Source organism: Sinocyclocheilus anshuiensis, unplaced genomic scaffold (assembly GCF_001515605.1).
Source record: "Sinocyclocheilus anshuiensis isolate Anshui unplaced genomic scaffold, SAMN03320099.WGS_v1.1 scaffold94, whole genome shotgun sequence".
Classification (NCBI taxonomy): domain Eukaryota; kingdom Metazoa; phylum Chordata; class Actinopteri; order Cypriniformes; family Cyprinidae; genus Sinocyclocheilus; species Sinocyclocheilus anshuiensis.
In genome coordinates this window covers 356124-370868 of record NW_015546049.1, presented here as the reverse complement: position 1 = coordinate 370868, position 14745 = coordinate 356124, and the positions used below count along the sequence as shown (strand labels likewise).

At 35.7% G+C, this 14745-nt stretch overlaps 1 protein-coding gene across 4 annotated transcripts in view; it reads left to right on the top strand.

Annotated features, from left to right (window-relative positions):
* LOC107699092 (insulin-like growth factor 2 mRNA-binding protein 2) overlaps window positions 1–14745 on the top strand; it is a 37217-nt gene that overhangs the window by 4219 nt on the left and 18253 nt on the right. The window contains exon 1 of one of the 4 annotated variants that reach the window (XM_016500263.1): window positions 6700–6718. The exons of 2 other annotated variants lie outside the window; for them this stretch is intronic. The gene's annotated coding sequence lies outside the window, so the exon portion shown is untranslated. Of the gene's footprint in view, window positions 1–6699; window positions 6719–11782; window positions 11836–14745 lie in introns of those variants that run through there. One more of the 4 variants, XM_016500262.1, reaches the window with a different exon arrangement.

The following is a 14745-nucleotide window of genomic DNA, read 5'->3' as shown; positions in this document are numbered from 1 at the left end:
GTGTGTGTGTGTGTGTGTGTGTGTGTGTGTGTGTGTGTGTGTGTGTGTGTGTGTGTGTGTGTGTAACCAGAGCAGATCAGATGCCACACTGTGAACAGGACTTCGGTTCTGTCACCCTGTGTCATCTGATGCACAGGAATTCTGTCACAGAACACACTGAATGTACTGTGTAGGTATCATGATTAGAATAGCAGATACAGAGTAAGAAAATTTTATTTTATGTAATATGTTAAAATATTTAAAAATATATATACAACTGCTGCGCAGTAGTTGTAATGTATTATGATCATGGCAAGAGTGTTTTAATTGATGATGATTTTTAAAGTTACACATTTTTAATAGCTAATGCCTGTATGTGGGGATTTAATTGTGGTTTTATGTGAACACTCCTCAGGATTCTTGGAATCCCAAGATCGATCTTTTACTCTGACTACTTTCAGTAGCCATGTAAAAAAGTGAAAACTGACTCCCTCCACTGCGTAGTCTAAACCCTGTTGTTATGTACTGCTATGCTATGTAATGTACATAGTTTGAAGATTCCCTGTTTCCCACTTGCTTCAATGCGGTGGCGCTTTTCCTATTAGCAGGTTCTTTTTAGTGAATCAAAAAGATAACGAAAGCCTGACGAAAAACTCTTGAGATGATTTACTGCTTTGTATTAGTCTGAAACACTGCCCTGTTTAATTGTCAGCATTAGCAGAGAGGGGATTTCCTTTATATGTAAGCAAAATTGACATTATAATTGGAAATATACCCAAATAAATGAGAACCAAATCTCATTGAGTTCTTGTGAATTTGAATCAAATCTGTATTGATACCCAGCCCTGCTGCTGAGGTCAGCTAATAGCAGCTTTGGCACAGTTTTTATACAAAAAATATGTATGGATAATCAAGTAAACCTAGGTTGTATGTAAGTGTTTATCTTGAAATATTAATTACAATACCAAATTATACTAAAAAAAGCTTTTACTTGATGAAGTGAACTATCAATCAGATGACAGAAGGCATGTAGGTAATTGTGTACAACAGGTTTTGGTAACACTTTATAATAACTTTCATTTATAAATCATTAGCAAACATTATATAATGCTTAACAGATCATTAGTTACTATATATTCACATAGCTAGAAATATGAGATAATGTTGTTAATGTATACTAATGAACTTACTAAGCATTACCTAATGATTAACTTATGATTATTTAATGTAAATTGAAATGCTTACAAATGTCAGTGAACTTTCAGTTCATATGATCTTCATTAGTTGGTCTTTGTTTGTTGTGTAGACCTCTATTTACACATCTTAACAAATAATCTATTAATTATTTGTTCATGTTTTTGCAGTACCCAATCTAAAGTGGAAACTCTTCATCATTTGCAAATGTTTATAAATGTTTACGAATCATTAATACCTTTATGAGTAGTCATCTCAATGGCTAAAAGTGCCCAGAAACACCTGAATTCACCCTATTCACACATCTTTAATAATCATTAATCATTTGTTCATGTTCTTGCAGTATGCTATCTAAAGTTGAAACTATTCATCATTTGTAAATGTTTATAAATGATTACTTATCATTTAGTACCTTTATGGGCATTGGACTTTTAGCTAATGGTTTGGTACACAAACAAGGTTTGTGTACAGGGTGGCTGGTTAAGTTTAGCTAATGCATTCACATTAGTATGCTACTCTTCAGTATATCATTAAACAGGATATTCCTTGAATCATAAATTAACGGGAAAACAAAACATTTTTTAAAAGAAAATACTTGTTCATTTATCAACAATATAATATTAAACAATTAAACAATATAATATAAACCGATTGAACCATGTTCCCTTATAATCAAATTGACCCATGTACACTCTTGACCCTTTAACCAACCCTTAAACCTACCCATACCACCAAACCTTACCCGTATCACACCTCAATAGCAGCAAAAGCTTTTAATAATTGTATAACATCTGTTAAAATCATTTGTAGATTTTCAATAAGTGTTTGATTATACAGAATTGAAAGTTTAATGACATTTGTAAGCATTTTAACTTGCATGAAATAAGGATTTGTTTGAACATTTTCTAATGTTTAAGTTTATTAGCAAACATTAACAAGCAGATTATTTAATGTTTCTAACTCTTTGAATATATATTAACTAATGATCAAGTAAGCATTATATAATATTTGTTAATGATTTATTAATAATGATTAATGATTTTTCAGCAAAGTGTTTTTAGGGGGAAATATTTTTTGTTGTTGTTGTTGAATTATCCTGTGTAGATTAAAAATGTTGTAATACGAAAGTTAAATGGAAATTCAAGGTGACTTGTGTTATTGCATTGCCAGTACTTGTGATATGTCTGGACAAAGAGGACAGTATCTGAACTCCATTACACCAGTAGAGGGAGTACAGGCGGTATTAAGAGATTACATGGATAAAACCCATCTCCATTCATCCTTTCTCCGTTTCTTTTCTTCTCATTGCCCGCATCCATTAACACCTCTTGTGGCAGTTTCTGGGCATTGTGCATGGCATTGGTTTACAGTCTCTGTTTCTGTATTCATCTCTCTTTAAACACGCACACACTCACACGCATTGACTTGATCACATTCAATGCTCTTGCCCCATACTGTACCTAGGCTGAGGCAACGCTGATGTCTGGGGTATTGTGCAGGAGTTGCCATGGTAACCCCATAGCTGGAGAGTGTGGAGGTATAGGCAGTTCGGCTGGGCTTTTGTTATGGATGGAGTATATGAGTCTAGAGCAACACAATAGCCCACTGAGACCAGCTCACAGGAGAGAGGGAATTTACTGGGAAAATTGTGATCTATAAGTACTGTGAGAAAGGTTGGGAAGCAGAAATAATAACGTGCTGTGAAAGCAAAGTGAGAGGAACACTCCCTATTTGCTGATGGGTGTCGGCTGTTCAACAGGTTAGGTTGCATGTTTTTAAGACACGCATAGAAGAGTTGAGTGTTCATTTCTAGCTTTATCCAAAAGAACTACTGAAATTATTAATGTTTAAATAAAAAATACACATCATACTGTTCAGAAAGTTTACTCTTAATACCTTGTATTCTTCTTGAGTGTCAGTGAATGTTTGTAGCCTCAGTGTGAAAAGATGGCTGTCAAAGTCATGTTCTAAAATCTCTCAAATATGCAGAAGATCCTGGAAAACCAAAGATTGTGCAGGACCTGGAGAAGTGTTCGGGACAAACAAGGGACTAAACAATTGATGAAACTTTGAAATTCATGAAACAAAGAAAGATAAAAAATAATAATACAAAATGTGTGGATCACTATTTCCATAGCACTGTATATGTGTGAATAGGCCTATCGCAATAATCAATATATTGACTTATCGTGCAATATATGTACATGACCTCAATAATTTTTGGTGATGCAATATATCGCCCATTATATTTACTTAAAAATGAATAATGACAATAATATCGCTTATCGCAATTATTTCTGGGGCAATATATCGCACAACAAAAAGTTGTTATCGTGAGAGGCCTATGTGTGAATGTTTAATGGATGTGTTCAATAAATATGTAAATGTATGTATATAAATGTGTGTGTGTGTGAGAGTTTTTTTTATTTAATCCAGAAATCACCAACCTGGTCTCATGGCAAAAACGTACGAGACGCGAAATACGTACCAATAAGTACATATCACTGCAGTTTCCAAAAGAAATGAACACTAGAGGCAATAAAACTCCCGACACTTTTTATTCCTTTTCACACACATTTACAGAGTTTCGATTAATAAAGCGTAATTTTTGCACAATTACTTGAAGAATATCATGTTATGACTTCAAAACAATTTTAATATGCTGGGAGATTTGAAAACTGATGCTTTTGAACGTTAGCACCACACATATCCAGCTTCATATCAATGGGTTTTCATCGACCGTAGGTTTGTTCGGTAGCTCATGGAGTACGGCGACGTACTTGAGAAGCGAGGAGTTCCGGTTCAAATCCCGTGTAATTACGGTTTGACAAAACGGTTCAAATCTGCATATAAGTAAGTTCAAATGACATGGTTGCATCAAATGCGTTTTTATATCAGTTTTGCATTTGTTAACACTATCGGGTAGGTTTAGGGTTGGGTTTGGTGTAGGGCATATTTCCAACACGATAGAGCATTAACTTTTAGCGACAGTCCCCGGATATTTGAATTCTGAACCGCCGCAATACGTACCTGAAGCAACGTAATAAAAACACAGCAATACGTACCTATATCAACGTAATAAAAACGTGCCAGGGTTCACGTATTGAACCCGTGTTTTAGCGCCACTCAGTGGACATTTCTCTTTGAAACTGCGGCGAAACGTGCAGTAAGGTACATAAAAACGGTGTTGCAGAAAAGTACCCAGAGGTATGTATTTTTATGAGACTGGGTTGGAAATCACACATATACCATATATCACATGTATTTCACTGCAGCTGAACAACCAGTCAGTATTTACACTGACTGACAAGCCTTGAGTACACATTACGCCATAAACGATGTGTGACGAAAATTATGACTTGTCTTGCACATCATGAAATTAGTCAAGAACTGCAATTAACAATAAATCTTATCTCTTAAAAGAATTAATCAAATTGCCGTTTGCAATGTTTTACTTTCTCAAATTCACCTGTGGATGGAGGTGTGAAATTGCAGGTCAGTTACCCATTGACCATTTGCCCTGTGACAAGGATACTGAGTAACAAGGTTCATAGTGTTGCCAGTATTTCAGAGTTGACATTAGGTGGAAGCTATGCTTTAGTGATATTTACCACTCCCTAAAAGAGACAATTTCCATATACAAGTATTTTAGTGTTCCTTTTGCAGTGACGGAACAATGCAGACATTCAGAAACGGATCTTACTGTCATGTGAATAATTTGCTTCTATTATTTCTAACAATTTCCGGTATTTTCTTAACAAGAACCAGTTCACCATTCCCAGCCATTTCATTTCTGCATTGTGGTTTTGTAAATTGAGTCAGTCTTACCACGTGCATTTGCATGCATGTGCATTTGTATGCTGTTCTGGAATGCAAACATTTGTGCCTGTCTGTAACTTGTTCTGTTGCAGTGTGAGACTGTGACACAATCATATTAGAAGAGTTACTCATGGTTTCACTCTGGCACTCTTGAATCTTTAATGGCATGACAAAAGAAATTGTATTTTTCCTGATTGATGAGTTTTTTTTTAATGTGATAAGAAAAATACAGTGTACCATAAAAAAAAAAACATGAACACAGTGCACCTTTTTATTGTATTGTCTTCACTGGCTGCACTCATGAACAGACATACCTGTACAGTGTGAAATGTATTTTTGTATTTTAAAACAAAAGCTTATAAAGTTATTGTTTAAAATAAAATAATGAATCATTCACTAACCTAACTGAAACTGAATTAATGTCTGAATCTCTTATTCAGCCTCAAGTCTTGCTTTCCAGTTTGACTATTTTGAAAATTTCCAATTAAGCAAAAAGGTTCATAAATCTTCCATCAATCAATCTTCCTTCAAAAAAAAAAAAAGAAAAGAAAAAAACATCACTGATTGGTTGTGTTGTTCATATGACATCAAAATAAAACTTTTATATATTAAATATATTACCAAAGTAATATTGTTTGCAAAAACCGGTGTCTTTAAGAAATATGGTACCACACATGCACACACTCTAGGTCAGCTCTTTAGATGCTGAGCTACAGGATATGGATACACACACTGGGTCAGAGGATGAGGATCAGGTTCTGATGAAGATAATGCTTCTTCAGCCTCTTGTGAATCACGTGATAGTCAGTGATCTGATGGCCAGGTTAGATCTAAATGCCATTATAATATTATTAAAACACATGGCAGCGGATTGTTAATTAGTCTCTAATTGCTTCCATTGAGGCAAACACTGACATGCACATTGTAGAATTTTTCTGCATATAACATGCATATCTATTGTATGTTTGAAATTGTCTATGGATGGTGTATGTGCTGTATTGTCTCTTTTTAACCCCTTCAGGAGGATTGGAATAAGTTGAGTATGTGTATGTGTGCATGTTTCAGAGCAGGGAGTGTAACCACACTTAATAAAGGCCTTGCCTGTGTCTAATAATCCCAATCCCCTCAGATTAAAGGATGACGTGTCTGGTAGAGCGCTACTTGGCTCAGACTCTGGCCAGTTTGTGTCATTTTGAGTACGTGGGCTTTGATGAAGCAAGAGTCTGGAACACAGCGTTGATGTCACAATTTGTGGAACTTTTTTTTTTCACATCTAAAGAGGAATCTTGGTGTCTGATCTGTAATGAATGACTAGCTGCTTTGTACCAAATCTGTGATACCTTAGCAATGAAGATCTAAAACTCAGTAACACCTCTTCAGTGGTTTGGAGGCAAAACTAACTTAATTAGAAAAGACAACAGGAATTGTTGGATAAACACATTTCTCTTATGACAACACTTTCTAAAACTATTTTGTACGGTCAGTCTTCATGATCACTGGACCATCTGCACCAAGTTGGGAAAAGGTATCATATTCACTACTAGTCAAAAGATTGGAATCAAGATCTTTTTATGTTGTTTTTTTAAATTTTTTTATGTAATTTATTCCTTGGATGCAAAGCTGAATTTTCAGTAGTTACTCCAGTCTTCAGTGTCACATGATACTTCAGAAATCATTCTGATTTGCTGCTGAAGAAACATTTCAGTATACCATTAAAAAGTTTTGGGTAAGTAAGATAAAAAAAAAATCAATACTTTTATTGAGCAATGATAAATGCTGTTCTTTTGAACTTTCTATTCATGAAAGAATTCTGAAGAAAAAAAATTAAGTAATAGCTGCTTAAAATTCAGCTTTACATTGCAGGAATAAATTATATTTTACAATATATTCACATAGAAAACAGCAAATTTTAATTGAGATAATAGACAATATTACTGAGTTTGCTGCGTTTTTGATCAGATAAATGCAGCCTTGGTGAACATAAGAGACTTCTTCCAGAAACATGAAAAAATCTTAGTGATTCCAAACTTTTGGAATAGTTCAGGTATCAGTAGTTGTTCTCCGTTGTCGTACTGAGAGTGTTGTGTTTCAGAGTTCCTCTCTTTACTGTTTTGTTTTTAATGAGACAGTGAGGGAGGGGAAACTCATAAATATGCAAATCAGACATGTTCAGTATATTTATGCAGTAAGTATGCCTCTCATGCATTGAAATATGGATGTGAGTCCTTAAGTCTCATTTGCATTACATACATCTTCAATGCATTCCAAGCGATATATAATTGGCAGGGCATCCTGGGTGGGGGGGGCGCATATGACATTTGAAGTTGTAGTAGAAATTCTAGTGCCCACAAGGAGGTCTCTGCCCAGTAGACTACTATGGAAATGCTGTAGATGAATTTGTGTAATCTTTATTTATTTTATTTTTTTGTCTTACAGTATGATACACCTATTAGTCCAGACATTTTTATTGGAAGAGTACTGGTTTAAAGGTATTTTTTTCCCAGCAGCGGGCAGGGATTAGAACCTCTGCTGTTACTCCTTTCTCTCACAGTTGTTTTCTCTTTATCTCTATGCAAGTCTCACAGGGTTTGTTGATGCATTAATGTTTTAATATTCTACTCTGTTACATGCCCTTATTGATATTTGTCAAGTCTTATTGATTTTCTCCTAAAAACTGCAGAAAAAGTCATGCATTATTAACAAAGTTTACACAAGCTGACATAAATCTATACTGGCACATGCATTACCCATGTATACACAGATAAGGTTAGTTAAATGCAGGACATTTACATGCATTTTGCAGACATTTGTATCCAAAGCAACTTTTGCATTCAAGGTATATATTTTATCCATTCATGCAATCCCTGGGAATCTAACCCATGTTCTACTGTTTGAGCTCCAGGAACCATCCATCCATTATTCAAGTCATTTATCCTCTGTAGGGTCGTGGGGAATGCAGTAGGTTTTGCTTTTCACTGTTGGAACAAATGGGAATGCAAAAGTTATATGTCTTATCGTCTCCAATTTACCTCTGTGAAAGTGAAAATGTAAAAAAAAAAGGTTCATTAGAATGATCACTACTGTGAAGTGTGATTTTTCTGAAAGTTGATAGGGCACTGCCCTAACAAACACCAAATTCGAACAGTTGTTGGATTAGTGTGTTAAACCTGTTTGTTGGGGCAGTGTGATAAAGACAGTTGTGTTTCGCAACATTGTAAATCCAACAGATTTACAGTGTTGATTTAGATTAAATGATTTGTTCACCTAAAAAAAAAATAATAATAATTTACTCACCCTCATGTCATTCCAAAAATGAATAAATTTAATCTGTGGAACACAAAATATCCTCTTCATTGTGAATTCAGTGTTTCACAGATGAAAGTAAGTCATCATTTTGAAATTGTTTAGTCTGCAGTGCAGTGTAATATAATCTAAGAATTTCTAAGTAGAACTGAATTGCAATACATGCTATTTCTCTGTATATCAGGTAGCCAAAAATCCTGCAGTGTTGTCTTTATAGCTAATGCATTATTTGTACTCACTTGGTCAAGTATGCTAATTAATGCTGTTTACTCTTAAACACTAATTTGTGCTGTAGAGGGCATCAGAATAAAAATACACAAAGCGCAGCTCATAAATAATTGACTGAGCTATGCAGAATGCTAATGGATTAGCCACTGGGGGCAGCAGGATGCTGCTGTGGTAAAATAGCGCATGTTGAATGCTAATGTGGCAAGCGATGTCCAGGTGTATGTGGAATGTGAAGAGAGGCAGTGATTCTATTTCTGGCTCTTTCGTATTCAATAAAGAGACAACACCAGGGGCTGTCCATCAACCATGTTGACAGTAAATGCTGGTTTAAAAGCAGCAATTCTAGAACACCAATCTGCAGGACACATGTAGACATTGGTGAAATTTTAAGTGAATCCAAACGGGTTTTTTTCATAATAAAGCAAAATCAAATTCAGTTTGCTTTGAAGTTACTTTGTGGTGCAATGTTTCCTAGTGGTGCAATGTTGAAGCACACATAAATATCGGGTTAAATAATACATTTTTAATTATATTGAATGAAATTAAAACAAATTTTGTTTTGCTTTGTAAGTGCATGTATGGTACCTTAAAGTAGCAAAGAAGTAGCGACTTCCATAATATACTTGCAATAATATTACTATACAAAATTTTACACATTATCAGAAAAGAAAAAAAAATGTCAGGTCAGGTGCAGGTTGGTTCTATCCGTCAGTTGTTGACTGGATTTTGAGATGCAAGCATTATATATTTAATGCTTAAATATATATTTATGGTTTAAAAAATATAAATTTAAATAAAACAAATGCATCAATGAATCGATGAATCATTTAAAATAATATTATAATATTAGTTTTAAAGGGGTCATATGATGCTTTTTTAAGGGGGCGTGGCAGAGTCTTAACTTTGATAAAGAATATCTCTTTGGTTTTGAGACTTTAGTCTTTGCAACTTCAGGGATCTTATCTATGCACAATCAGCTTGTAACACTCCAAAGAGAAAGGAAAACTTGAAATCGCATCATATGACCCCTTTAAAAATGTACTTTTTCACTCACCAGCCAATTTGGCTACTACATTAGCCATTCAAACTAAAATTAAATCAGAAATGAACCAGATTATCAAAATCATTTATATTTAAAATTATTTTTAAGTCTAATTCTGAATCATCGAATGGCTTTCAGTTTTATGTCAGTCAGTCATTGTTTGAAATAAAATAATAGAGATAAATACAAATTTCTGTGTGACTTCTCTTACAAAACAGCATTAATTTCTTTGTTATTTCTAAATATTGCTCACAAAATTAGCCCAAATGAATGGGCTAATGTTGGAGGCTCCTGATTGGAGGACATAATTTATGAACCATAACCCATCAATTTGGCTATTGAGTTGATATGTATTACCCGGCATGGTTAATTGTCTCCTACATTTGGCAGGTATTAATTTCAAACCCCGAATATCATGCATTTAGAAATTGGTCTAGGAGGACATTTCATGCATACTATTAAATGTTTCTATGTGCAGCTCAGTAGGTTTTTATTATTAATCATGTAACGTTGGAAGGACTAACATATAATATTTGGTTTCTAAAGCAAATCTTCCCAAGACTATCAAGTGGTTAGTTCAAAGTGACATTTAAGTTTAGACTCGACTAGTATAGATGCATCTAATGAGCCAAGGTGAAGGTTCACATGGATCACTCAGTGTATTAAGGGGTCAGTAGTGCCTTAGCTTTGATCCCATTGGCAGTAGCTCTGACTGAGATTGGCAATGGGACAGAAATGACCCTGTCCACTTCAGGGGGTCCCACACTTGCTAGAGCAGATTGTGAGCCGATCAAGACCTCCAGATGTCATACTGCTAGTACAGATGACTAGATATTGCAGATCTGATTAAGGTGAGGCATTAGTTGCTGAGGAGGCTTAATTCTTTTTCCTCCACACCAAAGCACTGAGGGCGATTATGCCTACACTCTTAAAAATAAAGGTGCTTCAAAAGGTTCTTCAAGCGATGCCATAGAAGAACCATTTTTGGTTCCACAAAGAACCATTCAGTCAAAGGTTCTTTAAAGAACCATCTCTTTCTTACCTTTTTGTAATCTGAAGAACCTTCTTTTGCCACAAAGAACCTTTTGTCAAACAGAAAGGTTCTTCAGATGTTAAAGGTTATTTATGGAACCATTTAGACAAAAAGGTTCTTCTATGGCATCGTGAAGCACCTTTATTTTTAAGAGTGTAGCGCTTGGCTGTAGAGACCTTTCAGTAGAAAATCTCCATTCATTTGGTATACAGTAAGAGTCCAAGATTGAGACTTACATTTTTTTTTGTCATTCTCCAAACAGCTGATATACCTTTGCTATAGCTCATAATACAACATATTTTGTCCCAGTGGAAAATGCACTTGCTCTGTTTCTTGGCTCTGACTCTTCGCACACTTTCAGGACACTTATGCGCTTAAGTGATTAAGAGACGAAGTGGGAAATAGGGTTAATTCAGCTTAGAAGTGTCTCTATAGGCAGGTGGGAGCCGCTGCCATTTCAGGGTCCCTGGGGCCTCAAACATATCCTACATCTACCTGCAGGAGTAACTGAGTTCAGCAGGTTCTAGACTTTGTTTTGGTTATTTTGTGTCAGTTATTCCAGATTTGTTGGAGATAAAAGACTTTGGGGCTGGTTGTCCATCATCCTGGTGTGCATTTAGAGCCTGAGGCTCAGATCACCAAAACTAAAGCTAATGTTTCTTGTAGCCTTTTTCTTGATGCCTTTGAGTTCATTTTGAAGATCTCACGTCATATGTGATGTGTCATGTGCAGGCTTTCAAACACGGTCTACGTGAATGTTTAGGCTCATTACAGTTTCAGTATAGTTGCCTGTATTTCTCTGGTCATGGCACTGATGTGCTTTGACAACTGGCTAGGTTTAGTCTGTGACTCACTGCAATAGATCAAGTTTTCCTGGCTTCTCTAAACACATGGGTGGAGACCCGTCCTGACACCTGTCTGGTCCTGAAACCTCTATTACATGACTAACATTGATCTGTGACACCAAAAACGACGTGGCTGGTGCACATTGGTGTCTTTTGCACCCTGTCAGGATAGTCACATTGTTGCATTCTATGAGCATATCGTCTCCCTTTCTCTGTAAGGAGGTGTGCCGCTGGTGTGTGTTTAAAATGGTGGAACTTGACAGGAGTCTCAGCATGTCTGCAGAACCGGAAAAGCAGGGTGTTGTGCGAAGGTGATCTCTAGCAGCGCTAACATGTTCAGTTAGCACAGTTAATGTTTGTATCAGTCTCCGCAAACGTGTGGACACAGTGAGGTAAATGACTTCATCTTTAATATCGCAAACATTTAACAGTCAAAACCAGATTAAAGGTTTAGAAATAAATATTATGTAATTATATGCAAAATTCCTGTTGGATGGTTTTCAAAAGACAGTGGTGTGAAAGTGAATTTTACACATTTGTAAATGTTTTAATATTATTATTGTCATTTCATTATTGATGTAATTCTAACCCTGTACAATATTTGTTTTCACAGCCTTAAAGGAACAATTAAATCATTCATTATGGCTTAAGGGAGGGACTGTAAAAATGTTAACATAAAAAATGTAATCAAGTAACCTACAAATGAAACAAATACATTACTGTTCAGATGTTTGGGGTTGGTGAGATTTTTAAAGTCTCTTATGCTCACCAAAGCTACTGTAAAAATGTTAACATAAAAAATGTAATCAAGTAACCTACAAATGAAACAAATACATTACTGTTGAGATGTTTGGGGTTGGTGAGATTTTTAAAGTCTCTTATACTCACCAAAGCTGCATTCAATTGACCAAAAATACAGTAAAAATAGTAATATTGTGAAATATGATTACAGTTTAAAAGAACAGTTTTCTATGTGATTATATTGTAAAATGTAATTTATTCCTATGATGCAAAGCTGAATTTTTCAGCATCATTGCGCCAGTCTTCAGTGTCACATGATCCTTCAGAAATCGTTAAAATATAATGATTTGCTGCTCAAGAAACATTTCTTATTGTTATGAATGTTAAAAACAGTTTTATTGCTTCATATTTTTGTGGAAACATTTTTTGGAGGACTGTTTTTGACTATTTGAAACAGAAATTTTTGTAACATTTATAAATGCCTTTTGTTTCACTTTGGATCAATTTAATGCATCCATGCTGAATAAAAGTATCAACTTCTTTCAAAAATAAAATTGTACTGACCTCACACTTTTGAATGGTAGTGTAAATTAACTGGTTTTATTCAAGTCAAAATATATTTAGGCTGATTCAGCCGTATGAGATATTTTTGTTGCACCAACTAAAATAGTTTTAAGGGTTAGATCTAGAAGGGTTATATTTTAAAGCTACATGTTACCGCTCTTTACAGTGTGAACTGTGGTATGACCCAAAAAAAGTTGAGTCAAAGGTGATGTCAGAACAGTAACTGACACTCATCTGACCCCATTAGTGGAGGTGATGTAGCCTAGTGATGATCTTATGGCCAGTGATGTCATTTGGCCCACGAGTGCAGCATGTTATGTCACCCTGCTACAGTCACTGGTGATTGATAGTGGGTCTTGTTTATTCCTGTGACCTGCTACAAGTTCAACTGACTGGTGTGCACACACACCTGCTTTGAACAAATCTGTGAATGTGTAGTTTTATTGGCCATTTCTCTTCTTGATTAAAGTGAATCTCACCTAATATACGGACTTATACCGGAGCTGTAGGTTATTGCTCTTGTTGCAGTAGTGGTCATTTAGACTGCAGACATGCAGCTGGTAGTGTATCATATACCCCTGCTCACATGTTGGTTGTTGGCATTGCGTTCTGTAGGATGATGACGGTCTATTGGTGCATTGCATTAAGCATTCAGATGGCATAAAGTTAAAAAACATGTTGAAATGCATGGATTCTGTTCTATTCTGTTGCAATCCTGTGTAAACTGTTATTTACTCATTCTGTGCTTCTTAGTTAAGTAACTGCAGCGAGAGAACTCCACTCAATGTTGTTTTCAGTAACCAGTCAATATAATCATCATACATAAACACAATTACAGTTGGAAAGATGCAAGCTTTACTTTTGAATGCCCAGATTAAAGCTATGCCGATATGAAGTTTTTGATGTCCAATGCTGCAAGAGCAGCATAACCGATATAAAGCCGATATATATGATTTCGGATGTTTGTTTTATAGATAGTAAATAACATATGCTGCAATGCTTCCTTTGTGTTTATGCTGTTGAAATAAAAGTCCTGGTGCTGTCAATATGAAAGTCCCACATCTAATGCTTATTGACCAAGCAAAATCTGATGCAGATAATCGGCATTACCTTGGTGACATCGGGTGACCACTAGTCAGTTCAATCTACTTTCATTAACTCAGGTAGTCTGGTCACAATAATGCTATTTGCCCATCTATGAAGCAGGTGACATGCCAAGCTGCTGGTGGTCTTGGTTTTAAGGTACTGTATATGAAGTGGTGGTTTGTGGATAAAAAAATTACATTTTGAAGAACCAGTCCCACCCCATCCAGCATTGTGGAGTCGGACAACACTTCACATAGTTGATGTTGCATTTATAGCATTACATTTGTGAATGAATGGACATCAGCTGAGAGATGCTGAGAATATTTGCTCTGGGACTCATGCCTGACTGAACACTTGGCCTCAAACAATAGTAACTGTGTTCCCAGCAGCTGATAAAAGTCCTCTGTGAATGTGTGTGTGTGTTGGACCAGTCGCCAAGTCTTGCCAGCCGGTGTTTAACCCTAAACTTCTCTCATATGGCTAACACACAAACACGCACACTTTCAAACAATTCTTTAAACCACAGATCTCCCATCATCTATCATCAAATGTTTCCGTTAACTAATTTAGATTTCTAAAGTGGTTCCAGATCAGTGAACGTGGGGATTTTCTCCCCGTGGGATAATACAGATAATAGGTTAACGGATCTGTTTGTATTTATATGGCAGTACTAGTCGCAATGGATCAATCAAGCAGTCACAGTTCAGGTTGCAGTTGTAAAATGTGGTTCAGGTGGAACATTTACATTTAGTCATTTAGCAGATGCTTTTATCCAAAGCGACTTACAAATGAGGACAATAAAAGCAGTCAAAACTAACAAAAGAGCAACAATATATAAGTGCACATGACAAGTCTCGGTTAGCCTAACGCAGTACACGTAGCAAGGTGTGTATATATATATATATATATAC